Below are 23,055 nucleotides of genomic sequence, written 5' to 3'. Positions count from 1 at the left end.
TATACATGCTCTTTATATTGCAAGGGTACTGGGAAAGTTGGAAAACTGTGTGATGGAACTTCTACATTCATGGAAAGCAACATTTTTACAATTCTTGTTTGCCAACATGCAGTTATAAACTAAATAAAAGTGAGGTAGTTAAAATACAACATACATTACACAATACATAAATAGACCTCTTTAACCTTCTGCAAAATTACACTGTGTTAACAAAGACCATATTTTGCTGAGAAGCAGCTGATAACACACTTTCAGCACAATAAAGGACAAGTCTGTTTGATCTTTTTTACAACATTATTTAACTAAGTTTATGCTACACTGTTATTAATCTTTTAATCTTTTTTAAATAAGGGTGACCTTTTGCCCCAACAGGCATTGCTTTGCCTCAGGGTCAGATAACATCATTATAGCTTAAAACTAGGTAAAGAGCCTAAGCATTTCTTTTCCATAAAGGCTATGTCCATCGCTTTATGTTGGAACATGCTTAATTGGTAGAAAGCTCCAATGAAAATAGGCATTTTAGTGAGAATATTTTCTGATTATATATGGTATATCAATTCAAGAAAGTCTAAATTTTGAATTAACATTCCTTTAGAATTATTGTTCTACAAAATTTATAACTAGTACAATAATAGATTAAGTTGTTCTTATCACATATTTTCCTTGGTCCTCTTAGATAAGCTATTCTTGAAATGATGAGGTGATGAAAGGTAACAGATAACAGATAATCAGAGTTGGAAGGGATCTTATAGGTCATCTAATCCAACCCCCCGCCCAAGTGGGAGACCCTACACCATTTCTGACAAATGGCAGTCCAATCTCTTCTTGAAGGTCTCAAGTGACGGTGCTCCCACAACTTCCGAGGGCAAGCTGTTCCATTGGTTGATTGTTCTCACTGTCAGGTACACTGTCAGGAACATTGCCATAGAACAGAACAAAGCAGAACAGAACAAAACAGAGTAAAATCTTTATTAGCCAAGTGTGATTGGACACAAAAGAAATTTGTCACCGGTGCATAAGCTCTCAGTGTGCAAATATACATATTTAATATAATTTAATTTAATATAATTTAATATAAAATATAAATACTAAACTATCTTTACTAAAATTATCTTCTAAACCAATTTTAAGACAGCTTAAATTAATGAGGTCCATGCAATTTGCACTTTTCCATGTGAAATGATTTGGTTAGGCAACATCTCTTATGTAAATTTATATGTTAGCGTTGAATTTAAATGACAATGCTAAGAGCTGGATACCAGAGCAATATGGACATAAGCAATAAATGTTATTTTTTTTATAACTTGAAATCACGGGGCATCCTAATGCTAAGTCATTTTTCTGATTCTCTCATCTGTAATATGAAAATAGTAATTCTGACCTACATTATACTGGAAGTGGATAAAGATAGTCCTTGACTTATGACAACAATTGACCCCAAAATTTCTATTGCTAAGCAAAACAGTGCTTGAGTTTTGTCTACTTTGCAACCTTTCTTGCCACAGTTGTTAAGTGAGCCATTGCAGTTGTTAAGTTAAACATGGTTGTTAAGTGAGTCTGGCTTCCCCGTTGACTCTGTTTGCCAGAAAGTGATCACAAGTCCCTGTCACGCTGCAGCCATCATAAATACCAGAACACTGAATTCCATCACTGACACCATAGGTAATGATTAAAAATTATGATTTATTGCTAAAAAATAAGCAATAGTTTATTCAGTAATAGTTTTGTGCACAAACAGAAAACAGCAAAGCATACCATAGCTTAGCAAAGTGTCTGAATATATAATTACTCTAGAAACATCTATTTTCAAAATCTGGTCCTGAGACTAATGATTAAAATGAGGTCATACGGTACACAATTCTCTCTACATTCCTATCATTTGACAATGCTAAAAAACCCTTTGCACTTTAATTATGATAGTCATCAGACTGAAGTAATATACTGTGGCCACTAAAAGAGTCAGACGGCAATTGGCATGAAACAAGGAGGAGTCTTTTGCAGGTCTCCTACTTTGGATTATATGCCAGGAAAAGAACAGAGAGAAAGTTGTGTTACAGGTCTTTAAAAGTGAATTGAATGCTCTTTTCAAGTTCTTTTAGAATTATTTTTCTTAGCCCGTAGAACAAATAGTACAATACACTTTTTTTGTTTTTCTTTTTTAGGAAGATGTCAAAGCTATTTCTTTCTCAGCTAAATTATTTTCTCCATTGACTTTACTCCTCTGAGTTTTGTTGCTCAATATTTTTGAAGAAGAGTAAATGGAAAATTTTGGTTTTTGTTTAAAAGTAATAATGTAATAATGAAAAGTAATAATAAAAAAAATCCCTTTAGCTTTTTTCTACAAGTTTGTTGCTACAAGGATTACTGCATTCAAGAATAAAAGTTTTGTTTTATTTTGGCTATGTATGCTTTATTTATGATCAAATATTTTCCTGTAAAATAATGGTCAGAAGTAATTGAAGTACAGTAATTATAGAGGGAAAAATTATCAATTCTATGGCTATTGTGGTGCTATTGCATGAGTTGAATTGCCTCTTAGAATGTATATATTTTCTAATAATTATCAGAAACATATTTTAGGAAGTGGGGGCAATGTCAGCTTTTCTGAAGCTAATCTGAAGCTAATAGTTTTAAATGAACTTGAAAACTGTTTTTTGTTTGAAATCTTGGAATTTATCTTAGGCGATTCAAGTTTCCTACTGCCCTTGCCCTATTTACCATTTTCATGAAACTACTATTTAAAGTTTTGTGTGGCAAAACTTTTAAAAGAAATCATAGTAGGATATTGATGTGGTGGAACTCCAACTTTCAGTTATAATCGGAACTTGCCAGATAAAGGAGGTCCACTATGAGACTCCATGGCAGTAGCAATCTCTGGCAACTTCTAAACTTAGCAGAAGAAAAAATGGGTTGAGATGCTTAAAATAAATAAGTAAAGATGGATCAAGGATCATGATGCTCAGACTGCATGGGGCATTATGCCCAAAATAGGAGGAGTCAGAAATTCCTTTTTGTCTCCTTTTAATAACTAGAATCTTTTGACTTCCTCCTTCCTTATTCCTGTTCCACTTTTTGATCTTCCCCCAATCCAAATGAAATTAGGTCAAGGAAAAGGCTCATGCCATATGTTCCCCATTCAAAGCATATATCATTTTCATGATTCAAGTAGAGAATCTTACATACTGATAGGTAAAGAATGTACAATTGTTACACACGCTTCTACTACAATCCTTACTACTCCAATTTCACCAAATTCTTGTACCCTCACATAGGCTTTGCCTTTGATGAAGAAATTAAGCAACGTTCCTAGCAAGGTCACTTATGAATGTATTCAGATACTGAAATTAAATTTGCTAATCTGCATTCTAACCATATACTACCTACACTGGTCTCAACAGGCAATTGTGTATTTCTTATTAGATGTTCAGTATTCTGAGGTGGCTAAGGTTTGCATTGCAACAATGTCCTTTAGAAGTTACTACATCTGAACAAAATTTAGTTTATGCTTAGTTTCTGTACAAACATATTTTTTCATTTTGGATTCTTTGTTGTGTTATGATCAAATAAGGTCAGCCTAAAATTTAATGTTAATTCTGGTCACATCAGAATGCACTATTTTTCTCTTGAAGCTTTACCCACCGGTCACAGGGTTTTCTCATCTTTTCTAAAAATACATTGTATTTTCTCCCCGAAGTGTCTGTCAGTTTGTGTTGAACTGAGCACTAGAGGTCAAGATGAGAACAGAAACTAGATATAGCTATAGGCTGCTTTTGTATGATTTCTGTACAGAACAATAAATAGCCACAGGATTGCTAAAATAACCTTTCTATGCAATATAAGGCAATGGGTTTTCATGAACCAGAAATAAGTTATAATAATGGAGCTGAACAAAGCTAATTCCCCTTAATTCAAATTTGATTCCAATTGTGATGTAAATCTAGAAGAATTAGTGTAGGGTAATTAGTATAGCTAGTCAAGATTAGGGTGATATTATATCCTTCTACTTGATTACAAAATAATTAGAACTTTTCAGGTATTGGTTCAAAAATTCTAATCTATTTATCTATAATGATTTTAGCTCAGTGTCTATGTGAATGTCAGCCTGAATTTCCTCATTTCTAATATAACACACACTAGAGCTTTGTTACACCACAACCTTCAGATACTTGCCCCTCTTGCATAAACTGATTAGAAATAAACCCAGTTTATGAAATCCCTTTCTGAATTTCAAGCCCTACCTTTGCCTTGGTGATGGTGACAACTTGATGTGCTGTCTGGAACATGCTTACAATCAGGGGTGGGGTTTCTACTGGTTCTGTCCACCTCTTTAGAACTGGTAGCTCTGAAGAGCAGCAGACATAGAACCGGTTCTATGTCTGCTGATGTTTTTGCCCACCCGCCCACCTGGGCTCTTACCTGATCTTTATTTCCTGCTTTTTCAACTTCAGCTGCCATGTGAGGCACAGCTGCAGTTTAAAAAGCAGGAAAAAAGTACTTTTTCAAAGGCTGCTTCTCGACACACAGTGCTGCTCAGCTGTCCAGGCACCAAGCTGATGAAGATTTACAGCGGCGTGCAGTGTGCAGGGAAGCATATCGTAAATCACCAAACCTCATAAATCACCGAACCGGTAGTTAACCCTGTCAGATCCCACCCCTGCTTACAATAACCTCTGATTGGTGGATTACCTAGCTTCTTTATTCCTTCTGGACCAGTGAAAATTGTAAAAAAGAACTTTACCCACCCACTTTTTTTTTAAATCACTGAGCAAGAAGAGGAAAGTGGCAGAATTCTTATACATTTCAAAAACATAAACAAAATCCTTCATTTTTTGGTTCCTGTAATGAATAGTGTAAAAAAAAAAAAAGCCACATATATTTTATCATTATTCCACTGTTGAAATTGTACAAAATAAGAAAAACAAAACTTGTCATGAGGGGCAGTCACTAAAGGATTTCAATAGAGAAGGCATTCACACCACAGTATCCAACTGGTGTGGAAAAGTTTAGTATAAGGTATAATTTGTAAATCCAACAGCCTGTCTTAAGCCAGTGCAAGACAGAAAACACTATTTTTTGATGCATAGCCAGAGAAGAATGACAGTCAGCCTGAGCTATAACTGAAGTGGCTTGAGGATAAAGTCATGCATTCTGGTCTTCCAGGACTGGTAGATGGTTCGTGTTCCTGCTGGGGGAAGGTGAAGTGTGGATATACTCCCTATTGATTTAGAAATAGCAGTGGTCTAAGTACCTTTGGAAGGTTTCTCCCAAAATATGCCAGGTCAGTTCCAAAATAGGTGGCCTTATTTTGGAATTCCTGCTTTTAAAGTTATGTGCTATAGAGAGACATAATTGGAAGTTTCTGCCTTCAGTGTCTACTTAAAATGGCTTCATTCATTTTTGTTTCATATGATATATTGGCTCCTGCTGATTTTAAATATTTTGTGTTTTAGTGTAGTTAAAATGATTTGTAATATCATAAATTAATAATGTAATACTTTGGAATAAATTCTAGTTTTAGATTTAAGTTACACCTGAGACACAGATTCACTAGTGTAGTGATATTTTAAAAGATTTGTCACTTAATACTAAGATCCCTTCTATGTTAACAAATGATTCATATTTATTTATTTATTAGATTTATAAGCTTCCCAAGCTCAGGGCAGTATACAGAGTACTCCCTCTACCCATGGCATGCCTGTCAATGTTTGTGATAAGACTGTTGTAGTAGGAACATATTTGGAACATGTTCAGTACTAAAAAGCACTCTAAATTTAGGTGTTTAAAGATCAGGATTTTTCTTTGGCCTTCTTCAGAGTGATATTGAAATAAATAAATAAATAATCAATAATTTCTAAAACATAAACAGAATAGCCCCTTACCTAGTGCTCATAAGTAAAGAGGGAAAAACTTTAATGAGATTTAAGAAAAAAAGACAGAATAAATCAATGCTATTGGGCTTTGAACTTTATTAAGCTTTATTCAGATGATGCTGAAAGACTGTGAAACAATTCTAAGAATCTGTTTCAACCAATTTTAGTTCCAGTAACTTCAACAGGTACGGTCACTCTTCCTTCTAGCCCTGATGTGGCAGAACTTTGTACTTCATTAAACAAAAAGAATGACAGGATAATGACACTGATTTAAACTGTGTGCAGAATTCAGTTAGCTGTTCATTGTTTGAATGTCCTACTTGCGTCATTTATGTATTTGTGAGAACAGAAATATAGACAAGTGATGTATAATGTGACAAAGATTACATGGATTGGCTGAGCACTAACGCCTACCCCAGGAACTTCCTTATGGACATTCCTCAGGCCTCATATTCAATCAAGACCTGACATGGAGTGACACAACTCCTTGCTTGTTTTATGCTTCTAACTTGTTGCATTTGAATTTAATCACTGAGATGATACAGGTAATGACAGAAGAGCACAAAAACTCTCATATAGCCTTTTAAAAAGATCCTTGCTTCTTTTGACAGAAATCAATGTTGCATTAGGAAAAATTTCCAAAGAGATACTGTTTTCCAATGAATACAACAGAAAGACTTGCAATGATACCTAAAGGACTAATACATTTATTGTTGCATAAGGTTGTTTTATTTATTCACTCCATTGCTATGCCACTAAATCAACTATTGACTCATGACAGTTTATTTTTTCACCAAAAAATTTCACCAAAGACAACTATCAGAGGTGAATTAAAATCAATACAAACAATAAATACAAACAATAATGTACAATATAAAAACCCATATTAAAAATATCATAAAAGTGAAAGTGCAAATCACAGGATAAAAATGACTGCCTCAACAATAGAGCCATCTGAACAGGTCCCTGGTCACCTGGGAGACCCCCAACATGACAATGTAGCAAAGACTTGAGGGGGGTTTCAGAATACCAAAAGGGATATAGCTAATCTAATTTTGGGTGGAAGAACATTCCATAAGACTAGCACTGCAGCTGGAAAAGCACATCTCCTAGGATCATCAAATCCTAGGAGGTCCCTGGCCAATGGTATCTGCAACATGTCTGTGCTGATCAAGTGGGTTGGATGCATAATCCTTATTAGTCCCTCAAATAACCTGATCTCATGCTACGAAGGACATTAAAAATTAAAACTAGCACTTTGAACTGAACCCAGAAGCAACCAATGCAGCTCACAGAGCAGAGCTCTACTCTAGAGGTGCATATACCTGTTTGTCGACTGTCTACTGTAGTTTTACAACAATAATCAACAATAAAACATTTATAATTTACCATAAGGATTTTAAATATTCATTGTAAGGCATTATAGTCCCTAGAGCAAATGTAATTAAATAATGAAAGCAATGCCTATCAAGTACTGAATAAAGAGATAACATTTAGAAGTGGCTCAGGTAGATATCTCACTAATTTACTGGTGTATAAAATATGGAGTGGGTATGGCACAATTAGACTTGAAATATTTTGTTATTTCATCCAATCTCAACAAAATAGTTTGTCTTCATGGGATGTTTATTTTCTAATCGAACTGACACTGAAGCATTCTTTAGCTGAATTTGAACTACCCTCTCAACAGTCCCTAAAAAGTGAAGGTGGATCCAAGGAGAGTTTCTTCAGGTGGGACCATACCATAGTATCTTTCAAGGCTGCCAGCAAAGGGTCATTAACAATTTCCTGGATTCAATCAATCATGTCTCCATCTGTTCTCTAAAGCTTGTGTGAATCATTAGTTGCACTAGGAAAAAATGCCATTTCAGTGAATGCTGTCCACAAAACTTATGGAATAGAATAGAATTCTTTATTGGACAAGTGTGATTGGACACACAAGGAATTTGTCTTGATGCAAATGATCTCAGTGTACATAAAATAAAAGATACAGTCATCAAGAGTCAAGAATCATAAGGTACAACACTTAATAATAGTCATAGGGTGTGTTGTGGCTCCGGGCTTGGATTCAGCTCCTGTGATTGATATGAGTTCAAGTGAAGAGGTCATGGCAGAACAATATGAGCCAGCTTGGCTTACTGATTGGACTGATAACCTGGATGAGGAGATGGACATGACAAAGGACGACAGACCTGATGTATTAGAATTGTCAGGACCTTTGACCTCCTCTGGTTCCTTATCTGATCAACAGCCGGGAATGGCTGACAGGGAAGTTTTGAGAGAGTCTTCTAGTGGAGATGAGAACTTGGAAAATTTGTGGTTAAATGTAAAAAATAGAAGACGGTTGAAAAGGCAAAATCAGCTGGAGCGAATGAGAAGAGCAAGTCAGTAAATTAGCACGTTGCCTCAATGAGTATAAAAGGACACAGCTGGGCTGGTACATTTTGCCAGGAACAAAATAACTATTTGAGTGAAGACGTTACAGCAAGAAGCTCTGAGGCTGGAGATTTATTGCCAGGACTGGTTTGCCGGACAGAGTAAAGATTTATGCTGTGGTTTCTGCCAGCTGTTATCTTGTAAGACTTCTTTCCGTTTGATTTAATTGTGGAACGGCTGCTTTCTGTTTTGTTTGTTTGAATTTCGAAGGGGAGTCATAACAGGGTGTGCAGTGCTCTATAGCATCATTTTGACAGTAGGAGTTGAAACAGGAGTTGAAACAGTTTATGTCCAGGATGTGATGGATCTGTAAATATTTTCACAGCCCTTTTTGAGTATACACTATACACAGGGGTGAGATTCAAATTTTTTAACAACCGGTTCTGTGGGTGTGGCTTAGTTGGTGGGCATGGTTTGGTGGTCATGTGACTGGCTGGGCATGGCCAACTCAATATCTCTCACATTGAGGCACGCATCTCCTCGCCTGGCCTCTCATGACTGTGGGGATGCTGCAACAGTCATAAGTGGGAAAAATGGTCATAAGTCACTTTTTTCAGTGTCATTGTAACTTTGAATGGTCACTTCATACAAGCAAAGTATCAGCAAAGGAGGGGAAAAATACTCCAGAGACGTTCCTAAGACAGGAAGTCTAGTCCTGCCAAGAACGTAATAAGGGTTAATGGAGAGGCAGTTTCTGTAAGCAACACCAGAATGTTTCCTTCCTGCCTTCCTTACAGGATTAGGCCAGTAATTTCTTCTAACAACTGGTTCTCCAAACTGCTTAGAATATTAACAACTGGTTCTAGTGAATAAGTGTGAACTGGTAGAATCCCACCCCTGAGTATACAGATCCTCATGCAGTATACAGATCCACAATGGAGGAGGTTGTTAGTAATTGTTTTTTCTGAAGTCCTAATTACTCTCTGAAGTCTGTGTCTGTCTTGCAAAACTAAACCAGACAGTTGTAGAGGTGCAGATGACAGACTCAATTATTCCTCTGTAGAACTGTACCAGTATTATCTGATAACTGTATTATCTGAAAGCAATTTGATTTAAAGTCTGATTCAATGTACTTAAACAGGAAGGAACTTTGCATAACATACTTATCCCACTTCCAAGCAATTTCAGGTGATACCTGGGAATCTATTGTTTTTGGAAAGAAGTCATGGAAATGAAAGGCATTGTTGAATAAAATATTGTGCAAACTGAACACAGGTGAGAGTTCCTGAGGTCACGTCAGAAGATTCCTGCTCCTATTAGATTTCTAAGAAAATCCTTTTGATGATAGAATTTCCCACAGAGGGCAGAAAGTAGGCTCTCTATTTGTTTCAGACCCAGTTTAGCACAGATTCTTCTTTGTTGTGCACACTGGGGTGAATATGTGCAGGAGAGATCATACATTCCAGCCATCACATCTTCCAAGATGGGCTGAGAATTGTTTGAACTACGATCCATGGTTCTATAATCCCGGCTCATGTCTTCAGGGACTATAAATTCAGAGGTGTCAAACTGGTGGCCTGCGGGCTGGATGCGTTATGCACAGGCCATGCCCATCCCAGTTCTACGAAAGCAAAAAATGTCATGATACATCACGTGACATTGTGACATGGCAAGTTTGATACATGTGGACTATATGAATCTCATTCAAATACATCATCAAAATGTTAATGGCTGTTAAGTGCTTTGTGTCAGCCTTCAAAAGCCATTGTTTCAAGGATCCCAGAAATCTCTGTAAATCTATGTCAAGAAGGACTGACAATTAGGATTTAAACAAATCCAATGAAGTCACCTTGACCAACTCTTAGGCTTGTTACAAAATACTTCTAAGAATGAAATTCTTATATCAATACACACACATGCTTTTTCCTTTTTCCTTTTGGTCACTTTTGTATTTGGAAAAGACAAATGGGAAAAACTAACAAAGAAAGAAATCATGCTTTTCAAATAACATTCCAAATAGATAAAATGGATTAAATAGATAAGTCAGTACTGAAACTGATAAAACCCAGGGGATGCTTCAGGAAGAATTACTACATTTTTGATATGCACAATATGATTATATTCATATAGAGAGAAAGCAAAGAAGGGTGAAAGGCAATATGATACTGAAGGCAAAACAAAGGGATTACTTATTCTAGAAGCAAAGGTTAAAGAATTGTTGATTTAAAGATTTGTCAGAATCCAAATGAATAATGACTCCATTTCTTCTAGTCTGAAACTGTTCCTCCCAGAGGTATGATTGCTTTCCACCATCTTCTTCCTCAGGAATGCATCTAAAACTAACATGCTTTTGGGACTTGATTCTGGGTTCTGATTTTTCATGTTGGTTTTGTACATTGCACACTGCACACTGTTACATTGGGGCAGTTTATAAATGCTCCTAGACAAATAAATAATGTTTGCATGCCTTGAAGTATTTTATTTACAATCAGGGAAAAATATGAGAATAGTCGTGATAAATAGAGAAATTTTTAAAACATGTTCTTCCATGAACTTTGCTATGAGAAATTGCCCCTTTCCCCCTTGGAGGAGCATTTTAATTCCAAGAAGAAAGGTTCTGTTGACGCCAATGGTAGCTTGTCTTCAAATAGCAGGGTTTTATTTATTTTTTAAAGATGGGATAACTTTCACTGCCAGGTAAAAGGTTGACTATTCTTTTTTACAAAATGTGATCCTAATCCTTATCAGCCCTCCAGACCACAATAGTACATTTATGATCAAAAATCTACTATGAGAAAACATTTATTGTTGTATTCATAATGTCAAATAAAGAGAATTATAGTAATGTTATGATAAAATACTGATTATAAAAAGGGAAATCAGCAGAGCTTTTTTTAAAACTCAGTGATACTCCAGGTTAGAGGCTCATTTGAGTCCTCCTTCTCACTGTAGTCAATGTCTGTCTGTCTATCTATCTATCTATTATTTGACCAAGTCATAGAATCTAAACATAAGGTCCACCATTAATACTTGCGTATATAACAGTACATGCATATATATAAGGAAAAAACCCTATAAAATTAACAATTCACGCAATGTACAAAATGGTTTCTCTAAGCTAGGGCTATAGATAAAGTTTTTGAAACACCTGTTTATTGATAATTTAATAAGAATACGTCAATCTGCTTGTCATGAATGGAGTGCATCAGCCTCAAAATAGGTATATTAGTCCCAATTACCAATGCAATTAGTGGGCACTTTAAAAGGATGTGTGAAAAAGACTATCTGTATATCTGAGCAGATATATATTCATGTATTCATTCCATTCAAATGGTAGGTTGACATATCAGGTAGTTGTCACCCTAGTAGGGAGAATGATCTAAGGTAGGCAGAAGAACTTTCTATGTAAGGGATACAGGAAATATATAGGAATGATTGAAGAGTCTCCATGGACAGAGAGCAATTTGTCTGTATGACACATGGAAAAGTTTTGTTATGTCTACTTGATTGTCTAAGTCCCATACCAATGGTTAAGTTCTTTGAGGGTTTTTTCTAGACCGAAAGCAAGTTGGCATGATATTGACTGTCCGTACTGTTTCAGGTCTTGGATGATTTTTTGCTGCTGGATTAGATTGTTCTGTAGTTAAAGTTGAGTAGGTTGATTATCAGTCACCTGCTAGGAAAGAGTCCCTATTCTCTTCAAAATTGGCAGGGTGGACTATAAACTCTTCACATTTCCCAGGCCTCTAGCTTTCGCCCAAGCATGCCTTCAAGCAATTTGTCAAACAGTATTTATTTGATTTGGTTTGTTAGGCTGAGAAATACAAGAAGATTCTATTTTCTATATGTGCAAGTTTAGGCTTGCTTATTGCCTTAAAATTGTAAATATACAGAGTTTAAGAATATTTTTAAAATGCTTGCACTATTCTGCATTGCATTGCATTAGTATTAGCTTTACCATTTTTACTCCCAAGATAGGCGCTATGAAAGAGAATAAAAATGGAAATTTCTAAAGATTTTCTAAAGAGACTCATAGAATTGTCATTTCTAGGAAACTGAATTGAGAATATGCTGAGTAGCCAATACCATCAGTGCCAGAACTGAAGTGCAGGAAAAAAAACAAAACCAACAGATATCATACACAGATTTAGAACATAAGTGTTCTAAATCTCTGTTTCAAAAGTGTGTGATTGAGAATGAGTGTGTCAGTTTAACCAGTTCCACTCATGTTCATGTTGAGAACCTGTAATCTAAAGAAGATGGTATTTTCAATCTGCAGATTCTCTGAATAAATAAATTTTCCCAATATTACATTTATATTTAAACTTAAAAGAATCATAAAATAATAAAATGGCAGCTAGTATCTTGATTAATAGTATCAGAGCAGGCATACAGGATATTTAACCACACAACAGCATTTTGTCATACAAAATAGTCTCTAGATTAATGGTCCAGCTTGCACAGAATAGTGTAACATAATGACAGAATTGGAAGGGACCTTGGAGGTCTTCTAGTCCAGCCTCCCTGCACAAGCAGGAGGCCCTGTGCCATTACAGACACCTGGCTGTGTGTCTCTTCTTAAAAGCCTCCAGTGAAAGCGCATCCACAACTTCTGAAGGCAAGCTGTTCTGAAGGACAGTATGTGTAAACATACTGAGAGTAACACTGTGATTGGTTGTATTTATGATGAAATACCAATGGGCCACATAATCAGTGGTAGAGGCCCATTTTAGTAAACATGACAAATGGATGATTGAAACTTGAACTGTAAAAGAAATAAATGATAAAGGAAGTGAATGGATGAAAAATAGCAATGATGTACGTCTATGAAACTAACCCCAAGGAAAAGTATGTAAGAGGAATAGAATTGACATGCAGGGAAATGAATCCTTTGATTTAGGTATGAATGAAAAAGACAACATGTTGGTATGTCAGAAAGTATAAACTGATGTCATCTAGATAGATTTGTGTGAAGGTAGGAAACACATTGGTGACAGTTGCATGTCATACTCCAGTGAATGGTGATGATGGGAGGACTAGAAAGGAGTTCAAGAGGGGAACTGGGTTACATTTTTAAATAATGTAATTTGAGGGGGAAATGAATTTGTGAGGCGACATAAATTGGAATCAAATGTAGCGATACACAAAAAGTAATCATGACATTCAGAGACTGAAGAATGAACGAGACTGGTAAGTGGTCAGTATCTGTTCAGAAAAATGACAATTGTGAATTAAATATAATGGAGTGTATTCATGCATATACATGGCAAAAAAATCACTGTAAATTTAGACTGATAAATTTAGAATGAATATTACAAGCATAAGAGGTTCTAAGAGGGAATACTATTTTGGAATAATTTCAAAAGTGGACCCTGAGGAAAATGAGCATGGGGGTGGGGGGGAGGAAAGGAAATAAGTGACAGAAAATATATTGAAAGTAAAATTTCTTGCAAAAAAACTTGAATTTTGCCTGAAAAAAAAATTTGAAGGGAGATTATTCTCCCAACAAACTGAATGAAAAGTGAATATAAGGAAAGAGGAAGAGGGTGAAATGAATGTTACAGAGCATGCTTTTGTGGAATTACATTTACAGTATGGGAATTGTGATAAAAAGGCTTTATGGAATGATGATGAAGAAGAAAATGAGAATGAATGCATACAAAGAATGGTTATTGGAAAAAATGAGAATGAGAGGAAAAAGATTCTATGTATTATGTGTTCAGAGAGAAAAAATGCAGACTGAAAAAATGCAGATCGACGAAAGACAGTTCAAATGTAAGGGAGAGAAAATGCAGCCTGATTTAGATGTAACTAAAAATGTGATTCAGGTGTGCTGTAAGTAAAAATGATTTTATGTTTTATTTTCAAGCACTAAACAACAAGCATCCAGCAGATTAAATAGAACTAAAAATAAAAATGTTGAAATGGTTTGAAATAAATCTTAGGCGGGAGAATGCTGGAAGAAGCATTTTAGAGATTTGTATGTTAGTGGAATATTAGTGATGTCAGAGTAGAATTGAAGAAAATACTAAGAATGCTAATATCCAAGAAAAAAATGATAAAAGGGGGTAAAATATTATGAAAACATAAAAATGTTAAACAATGTTAAGGCTCTTTCTAATTAAAATTTTATTTTATTTGTTATGAATGCTTTTGTGTAGCTTCAGTCATCCAGATCCACACATACAGTACACTATATATTTATAGTACATATTGTAATAACTGAAAATCTCGACAGTATGGATAGATAAATACAGTAGTATACAATACAGCATCTGCTAAAATATACTTTAACATTCATCATAAAGGTTGAAAAAAAGTTAGACAATTTTTCAAACTTGAGATATAAACTGAATCTGATGGATTTTCATATTAAGAGGCTATTCACTATTTTACAATTTGAACAGTATCAGTTTTGCTATTTTGTTTATTGTGTAGAGTTATGCTGCATAACTGAACTAAACAAACAGACATACTGCAGGATCCAATCTGGGTAAGTCAGCAGGACCAGACGTTTAGTCTTCCAAGCTTTCAGACTTGTGCTGGAGCCCATGATCCACTTCTGGTCCCCAGTGACTGATCCAGATTGGATCCTGCAACATTATCCTGGAACATGTATATTCGCCTTCATTAGAAACGGAAATGCTATTTATGGCTAGTAATGTAGGTGATATAACAAGAGAAACATTAGAATAAATATTCTATGATTTATACCTTTCAATGAGTGAAGATAAAATCTCTGCTCTGCTCAATAAAAGTATTACTGTTCTCCATACATATGGAAAAGTAGCAAGAATGAATGACTAAGCTATAGGGATTTATCTCATATGGCCGGAAGGCGGTTTGTAAATTTCTGATTGAAAGCATTCCAGAGGTGATACCGAACACAATTTTAAAAATGCAATGCCACTATATTCCAGGCAGGAATATGCAGACCAGATTTTGGGTCTTCCACAAACCCTTGAGAGATGGAGTATGAGAATGTGCACCATGCTTATTGCTGCATATCCTCCAAAGGCAAAGCATCATGGATATGTTTATAGTTGTCCATGTTTGCAAGTATATTAATTTCTATCAAAATTTGCATCATTGCACCAAAATTTGCATTTTTGTGACGATTTATTCTTTTTGAACAACTTTAGTATATGATTATCATATGGATATCCATTGGATTGTTTGCATTTAATATTCTTTCTTTTGGCTAATACTAGACCTAGAAGTCATGAGGTAATGATTCAAGAATGCAGCACCATGATCCATAACTGTTAGTCTCAGATAAATATGTTACATAAAAATCCATGCGGTACTAACAAGATTGATTCCATGGCTGAGGGACTATTAGTACCAGCAATCTGTAGACAATGATACTAGATACACAATAGATTCATTCTTTCTGTGAAAAAATATAATTAAATATTGCTTAATAATTTAGGAAATTGGGGTCATGTTGAATATGCTAATGATTGGTTCAAGATTCAACCTCCCCACAGTCAGGAATTTATATTTCAAAACAGAGTCATACTTCCAGATGGCAACCAGGTAAATATAAATTGTACATAAACATGCAGATAAAAATTCCATTACATATTTTGTTTGCATTATTTAATAAATTATGTGTGCAGAAGGTATTCATGGAAACACACATGTACAGATGCACATACTTACTAAATGTAGCCACTCATTATGGCAGTATTTATAGCTGTAGTCCTCCAAAAATTAGGGGTGTATTTTCTTTTGTTATAGATCTTTTACCCATTTGTATCAAATTTTTCAAAAATAAAAGAACTTCAGCTAAAGTTAGAGAGTATAGAAACTATGTGTAGGCATAAATAATATTGCCCCTAATAAAATGAATAAAGTCTGGAATTTTAGATATTCTGCATCTAAAGCCTTTGTAAAGCCTTTGATTCAGTGGTACACGACAAACTACTCCTAAAACTAAAATCTTATGGTATCTCTGGACACCTGCATAACTGGATAGGAGCATTCCTGTCAAACAGACAACAAGTGGTCAAAATTGGGAGCGTCCTATCAAATTCTGTACCTGTCAACAGTGGTGTCCTCCAAGGCAGTGTTCTAGGACCAACTCTTTTCATATTCTACATAAATGACCTCTGTGATCATATTAAGAGCAACTGCATTCTCTTCACTGATGATGTAAAGCTATTCAACACCACAGACAATACTGCTACCCTTCAAAAAGACCTTGACTATGTATCAGAATGGTCAAACAAATGGCAACTACAAATCTCAACAAATAAATGCTCTGCCTTACATATTGGCAAAAAAATCAAAAAATAAAATACAGGCTGAATAGTCAAGACCTTGTTGATGATCCAAACTCTGTCAAGGATCTTGGAGTACTCATCTCTAAACATCTAAGTGCTAGAGCCCACTGTAACTACATAGCCAAAAAGGCATTCAGAGTTGTTAACCTAATCTTACATAGCTTTTTCTCTGGTAATATTACACTACTAACTAGAACATACAAAACATTTGCTAGACCAATACTCGAATACAGCTCATCAGTCTGGAACCCACATTAAGTATCTGATATTAACACAGTTGAGAAAGTCCAGAAATATTTCACAAGAAGAGTTCTCCACTCCTCTACTCGTTGCAGAATACCTTATGCCACCAGACTCGAAATTGTAGACCTAGAAAACCTAGAACTATGCCGCCTTCGGTCCGATTTAAGTATAGTATATAAAATCATACATTGCAATGTCCTACCTGTCAATGAATACTTCAGCTTCAACCATAACAATACAAGAGCAAACAATAGTTACAAATTCAAGGTTAATCACACCAAACTTGATTGCAGGAAATACTACTTCTGCAACAGAGTGGTCAATGTCTGGAATACTTTACCTGCCTCTGTGGTTTCTTCCCCAAACCCCAAAAACTTTAACCTTAGACTGTCTACTATTGAAACTCACCCCTTTCCTAAGAGGTCTGTAGGGGACGTGCATAAGTGCACCAACATGCCAACCATCCCTGTCCTATTGTTTCTTTTATTTTTTTATTTTTCTTATATGTATCCATGTATTATTCATAATGATGTTTTTACTTATACCTATTATCTTGTAAGCAATTTACAAACCAAATAAATAAATAAATATGCAAATAATTTTAGCCAAGTAACTATTTTTTAAGGCATGCCCACATCATGGAGCTGGACATGACATCAAGGAGTAAGAGAGAATGGTTCTTGCCATTGGGGCAAACATTCAGTGATGTTTTTCTTCATTGTGATTCCCAAATGGTGCAAATGCACATACACAAATACAAAAGAAGTAAATTCTATCTGCAATTATGTTTTGGAAATAGCTATATTAATCAGTTATCACTCTGAAACTGTGCTAAAATATTCATTTCTGACTATAAAAGTAGCTGTACTCATTCAAATTCTTGTTCTTTGGAACTATGACTTTATATTTCCTTTACCAGTAAGTAAGTGCAACTAGCCAGTTCATTAGATAGTGACTCAACTAATATTGGGAACTGACTTTTTTTAAAAAAATTTTTTTTTACAAATTCCATAGATATTGACCTATTGCTGTATATTAACTGGTTTTTCTGTATTTGGTTTGTAAGAATGGGAGGCTAGATTGTTGAGATACTTATTTCTGTGACTTTTATTTCCTACAGCTCACCTCCTATCTCAGTTAAGATCTTTGTTTTTCCCATCACCAGCTCATAATATTTTTCATGCCACCAATTTGCCCGGTCATTGCTTAATCTTGTGGGTCTCTATTTCTTTCATTCTGTGTGATTTGGCTCATTACACAATTGCTGTTTTCTAAGTCCTAAGTAGATGAAGGAAAGCTCATATAGTACACCAGTGACAAAGAAAAAAATGTTCTAAAAAAATTAAGATCCTGCTGCATTTTCCCTGGATTATTATGCTTTTAACAAGGAAGATTTAAAAGGGGAGGCAACGATGCAGTTACCATTAATATTGAAATTGCGATTGTAGTAAGTTTGCCAATCAAATTGTGTCTGATGAATGACAAAATGTTTATCTAACATTTATTCATTTTATCTAGTAAACAAACATTAAGGAATCTTATCGGTATAAGAAACATCATCTGCAGTATTGAAATAATGTGCTTCACTGTGCTTCATTTCTGAATATCTCTCCATACAGAAAGAGAAGTTAGGGAGAAATAAGAAAGTTAAAGAAAAGATCTTCCAGTGGCCTCAATGAAAACAAAAAGAGGTCCTAGGAATAGCGTCAGCATCACCAGTTTGGAAGTATGCTGTGTTAGTGTTTGGGGATAAACCCCCAAGCAGAGTATGCAGCAGCAGTCCAGCCAGGCAGGCAAATGAGAGAGAGAGTGGGCCCAAGAGTATACACACACTGGAGACAAAAACACTGTTTGTGGTTTTAAAATAGTTATTTATTGCACACAGAGATTAAGAAGTGTCATTCAGTCCATATATCATTATCCAGTATATCCATCCAGTTATCAAGTCCATTAACAGTAAATACAATGTCCTTATCTGCTTGTAAATCTTCTCCTCCCGATACCTTTCTCTCAAAGACAACGCTGAATCCTCAGCTCACCAAGCAAACAGTCTTTGTGTTCAGTTGAAATGGTATCTGGCACAGTAGCCTCCAAAAGTAAGCAGACAGACGTTCCAACAGGCAGCAGACCAGGAACAGAACCAGGTGCATCCAGAAGCCGGACTCAGACAGTTGCATCCAGAAGCCAGGGCTATTACGTTTCCCTTCCTACATATATTGCTGCCTGCAACCGCACCCACAATGACATTGCAGTTTCTTGCTTAAAGCTACATAGACACTTAATCCTAGGTTTACATATTTATTCAACCCAAACCTGGTTGGTGTATCCATATACCCAACATTCTCCCCTTTTGGGTGACATAAATATGTAATGCCTTTACATTCTAAACCCATATTTTTCACAACTCTCTAGATGCTTAATAGCACCTTGGGCTTTAGTAAAATGATCAGCTACATTGTCCTCCGACATGCAGTACTCCAGCTGTATCAATTTACTCTGTACAGACTGTCTTACATTAAGATACCTCAAATCTGTATATTTACTTCTCGTTTTAACTGCAATATTAGTGGCCATTTGAATTGCTGCCTGATTATCTTCATGTACAACTATGGGGTAATGTACAGTTATACCCATATCCTTCAACATTTGTTTGTACATAATTAACTCAGTACACAATAAAGATAAACAGGAGAATTCTGCCTCCATAGTAGACAAACTTATATGCTGTTGCCTTATTGACTTCCAGCCTATTAACGTCTTACCCAGCATTATGGCTGTTCCTGAAGTCGACTTTCTAGTATCTCTTTCTGCTGCAAAACTAGCATCTGCATAAGCACTCAATATGAGATCACCTTTTGGTTCTAAATACAGTGCATAGTGTAATGTTCCTTTAAGATATCTTAGGATTCTTTTCAATGCTATCCAGTGACATTGAAGTGGATCATTATTGTGTCGTGCCAGCTGATTAATACTAAAAACAATATCTGGCCTTGACCAATTGCTAATATATGATAAGCTACCAATCAAAGATTGATATAGTTCCTTATCACATTTGGGACTTTGTGTATCCATTTTGCAAATATCCTGACTCATTGGAGTCTTTGCAGGCTTACAAAGTTCCATCTTATAATCTATTAGCAATTTAGATATCTTATCTTCCTGAGATATCCTAAAACCTTTCTGTGTTCTCAATATATTCAATCCTAGATATCTCTTTATCTCCCCTAATTGCTTGATTTTTATTTTCTTGGCTAATGATGCAATTATTTCATTTGCTTCATCATTAGTTTTAGTTATCAGAGCAATATCATCAGTAAACAACAATAATAATGATATTTTCCCATTCTTTTCTCTCTTAAATAGACATGGGTCAGCTAAACCAGCTTTAAACCCTATATTGGTCAGTTCCTTCACAATATACTGGTTCCATTCATAGCCCGATTATTTAAGACCATAAAGGCTCTTCTTTAATAACCAACAATCATTATCATTATTATTGTCTCCTTTAAATCCATTAGGCCTTTTCATATACACAGTATGTCTTAGTGGAGCATGCAAGTAAGCAGTTTCCACATCTAAATGGTTAACTATATATTTCTTGCTTGCTGCCCACACTAATGCTGCCCTTAAAGTTGCTGCTTTCAGACTAGGTGCAAATACCTCATCATAGTCTGTTGCACTTTGTCTAAAGCCTTGGGCTACTAACCTTGCCTTATGGATTATGTTTCCATCCTTATCTGTTTTTATTTTAAAAATCCATCTGCAGCCAATGGGTTTTTCATTACTAGGTAATCTCACGTTTTCATACACCTTCATATCCTTCAAGGATTTCAATTCTTTATTAATTGCTGCATACCATTTTTCTTTCTCTTTAGAAGGATATCTTTTAATCTCATCCACAGTATTTGGGATTCTATTTTCCTGGCACACTGTATTAGCCTGGTATCTTTCAGGCGGTCTAGAAATACGTGTAGTCCTTCTGGGTATTACTGGGCTTGGTTGAGTTACTACCTGTTCCTCATCTTCAGCTATTTCTTCCTCTAGGGGCTGTACTTCTTCCTGTACTTCTTCCTTTACATTATTTTTAAAGTTACAGGGATACTTAATGGGATTTCTATATGATTCAATAACCACTTCATTATTGCTATCCTGCTCTAACTTATCCCATCCTACGTGCTCTAGAAATTGGGCATTAGCACTACATAACACCATAGATGTGCCTTTCTCCCAAAATCTATATGCCCTATGGTTAGCTTGGTAACCAACGAAGAATAATTGTTTAGCTCTATGTTGCCCCTTACGCCTGAGTTGTGTAGGGATATGCACCCATGCTGGTGCACCAAATGTGTGCAGGTAACTCAAATCAGGCTTCCTGCCATGCCACATGGTGAATGGTATTTCACCAGTGGTTGAGTTAACCACATTATTTAATAAATGATTAGCACACATTGTTGCCTCCCCCCACAAAGAATCAGGTAACCCAGAATCAGTTAACATAGTACGGGTCATTGCCTGCAATGTTTGGCCTCGCCTTTCAACAAATGCATTGTGTTGCGGTCTGTATGGTGCAGATGTCTTATGAGCTATTCCAGCTGCCTTTAACCTACTCTGGAATTTGCTATTAACAAATTCCGTACCATTATCTGTCACCAGGGTTATAATTTGCCATTTGGTCTTTCTTTCAGCAAACCTTAACCAATTGAAGAAATGTTGATATGTTTCAGTTTTGCTTTTCATTAAGTAGCAAAACCCATATCTAGAGTAATGGTCCATAATGCTCAGTATATATCGAGCACCCCCCATACTGGGTTTCTTAGGACCAATAACGTCTGCAAATACTACTTCTAAAGGTTCTTTAGTTTTGAAACCATTTAGCCTATTTGCAGGCATTATTTTACTCTTATCTTCACAACAGACATTACAACGCAAATACTTATCACAGGGTTTTAACCTTATTCCTTCAGATAACTCTACTGTACGTTTTAGCATTTTAAAATTTACATGCCCCAAACGTCTATGCAATAAATGGATACATTCATCATGAGGCTTGATATTATTAAATACAGTCTGTGCCTCCCCTTTCTTACTATCATGTAAGACATATAATGCTCCATTTAAAGCTGCAGTTACCCTTTTGCCATCTCTTTCCAGTATGCACTTATTATTCTTAAATGTAACCACATATCCTAGTTTATCTAATACACTTACAGAAAGTAAGTTCATCTTTAACTGTGGTACATATAACATCTTTATATTCTGGTTTAAACATGAACAATAAGCAATACCTTCACCCTTGGCCTTGAGGTGCCAACCATTGGCGAGTGATATTTGCTGTGAGCTTGTAAACATTTTTACAAACTTTGTCTTATCTCTCGTGATGCAGTGGGATACTCCACTGTCCACCACCCATAAATCACTCTTCACATCACAGTTGCTCAACGTGGCTAGCTCAAAGGATTTCTTTGGCTTCTTTACATTCTGGCTTTTTCTTTTTCTGCAGAATCTTGCCAAATGTCCTTTGCCTCCACAATTAAAACACTTTTTAATTGTGTATGCCATTGAAGATAACTTCTCTTCTTCCGGGTGCTTTACTTTACACAGCTGGTTTCTCTCAGACTTTGAAGATAATTTCTCTTCCTTATTCTTATCTTCCCTCAGCTGGTCACGTTCAAACCTTCTCCTGGCTTCTTCTAATAGCCTGCCGGTTATCTCAGTTACTGATAAACTGTCTTTAGGCAATACCTCTAATGCAGTCACAAAATCATCATAGCTTCGATCCAATGAAGACAGTATGATGTATACTTGTTGCAACTCATTAAATATAAGCTCTTTTTCTTGCAGTTGTTGAAAAATGCTTTTCATACAGTTTAAATGAGTTAACATGTCTCCATTTATCTCAAGATGTGTTCTAAACAGCTTCCGTGTAAGATTGATATGAGCTCCTACACTGTCTCGAACATAAATCCTTTTAATATTCTCCCAGCAGTCTACAGCATTTTCCACTCCTCGGATATGAATGAGTTGCTGGTCAGACAGGGTGAGACCTATGCAGCATTTTCCACTCCTCGGATATGAATGAGTTGCTGGTCAGACAGGGTGAGACCTATGATGCACAACGCCTGCTCATTTTTTCGTTCATAATCTTGTATCAGTTTATAATCCTCTTCATTATTAGGATTTAAGTTAGATACATCTGGTGGGTTTGTAATTATGTCCCACAAACCTTCTCTTCGTAGCAGTAAACTACATTTCATTGACCATGAAACATAGTTTGTTCC

The sequence above is a fragment of the Pseudonaja textilis genome, chromosome 5 (assembly GCF_049901715.1).
Source record: "Pseudonaja textilis isolate UNSWEBS1 chromosome 5, rPseTex1.2, whole genome shotgun sequence".
Taxonomy (NCBI): domain Eukaryota; kingdom Metazoa; phylum Chordata; class Lepidosauria; order Squamata; family Elapidae; genus Pseudonaja; species Pseudonaja textilis.
This window is presented reverse-complemented; position numbering follows the sequence as displayed.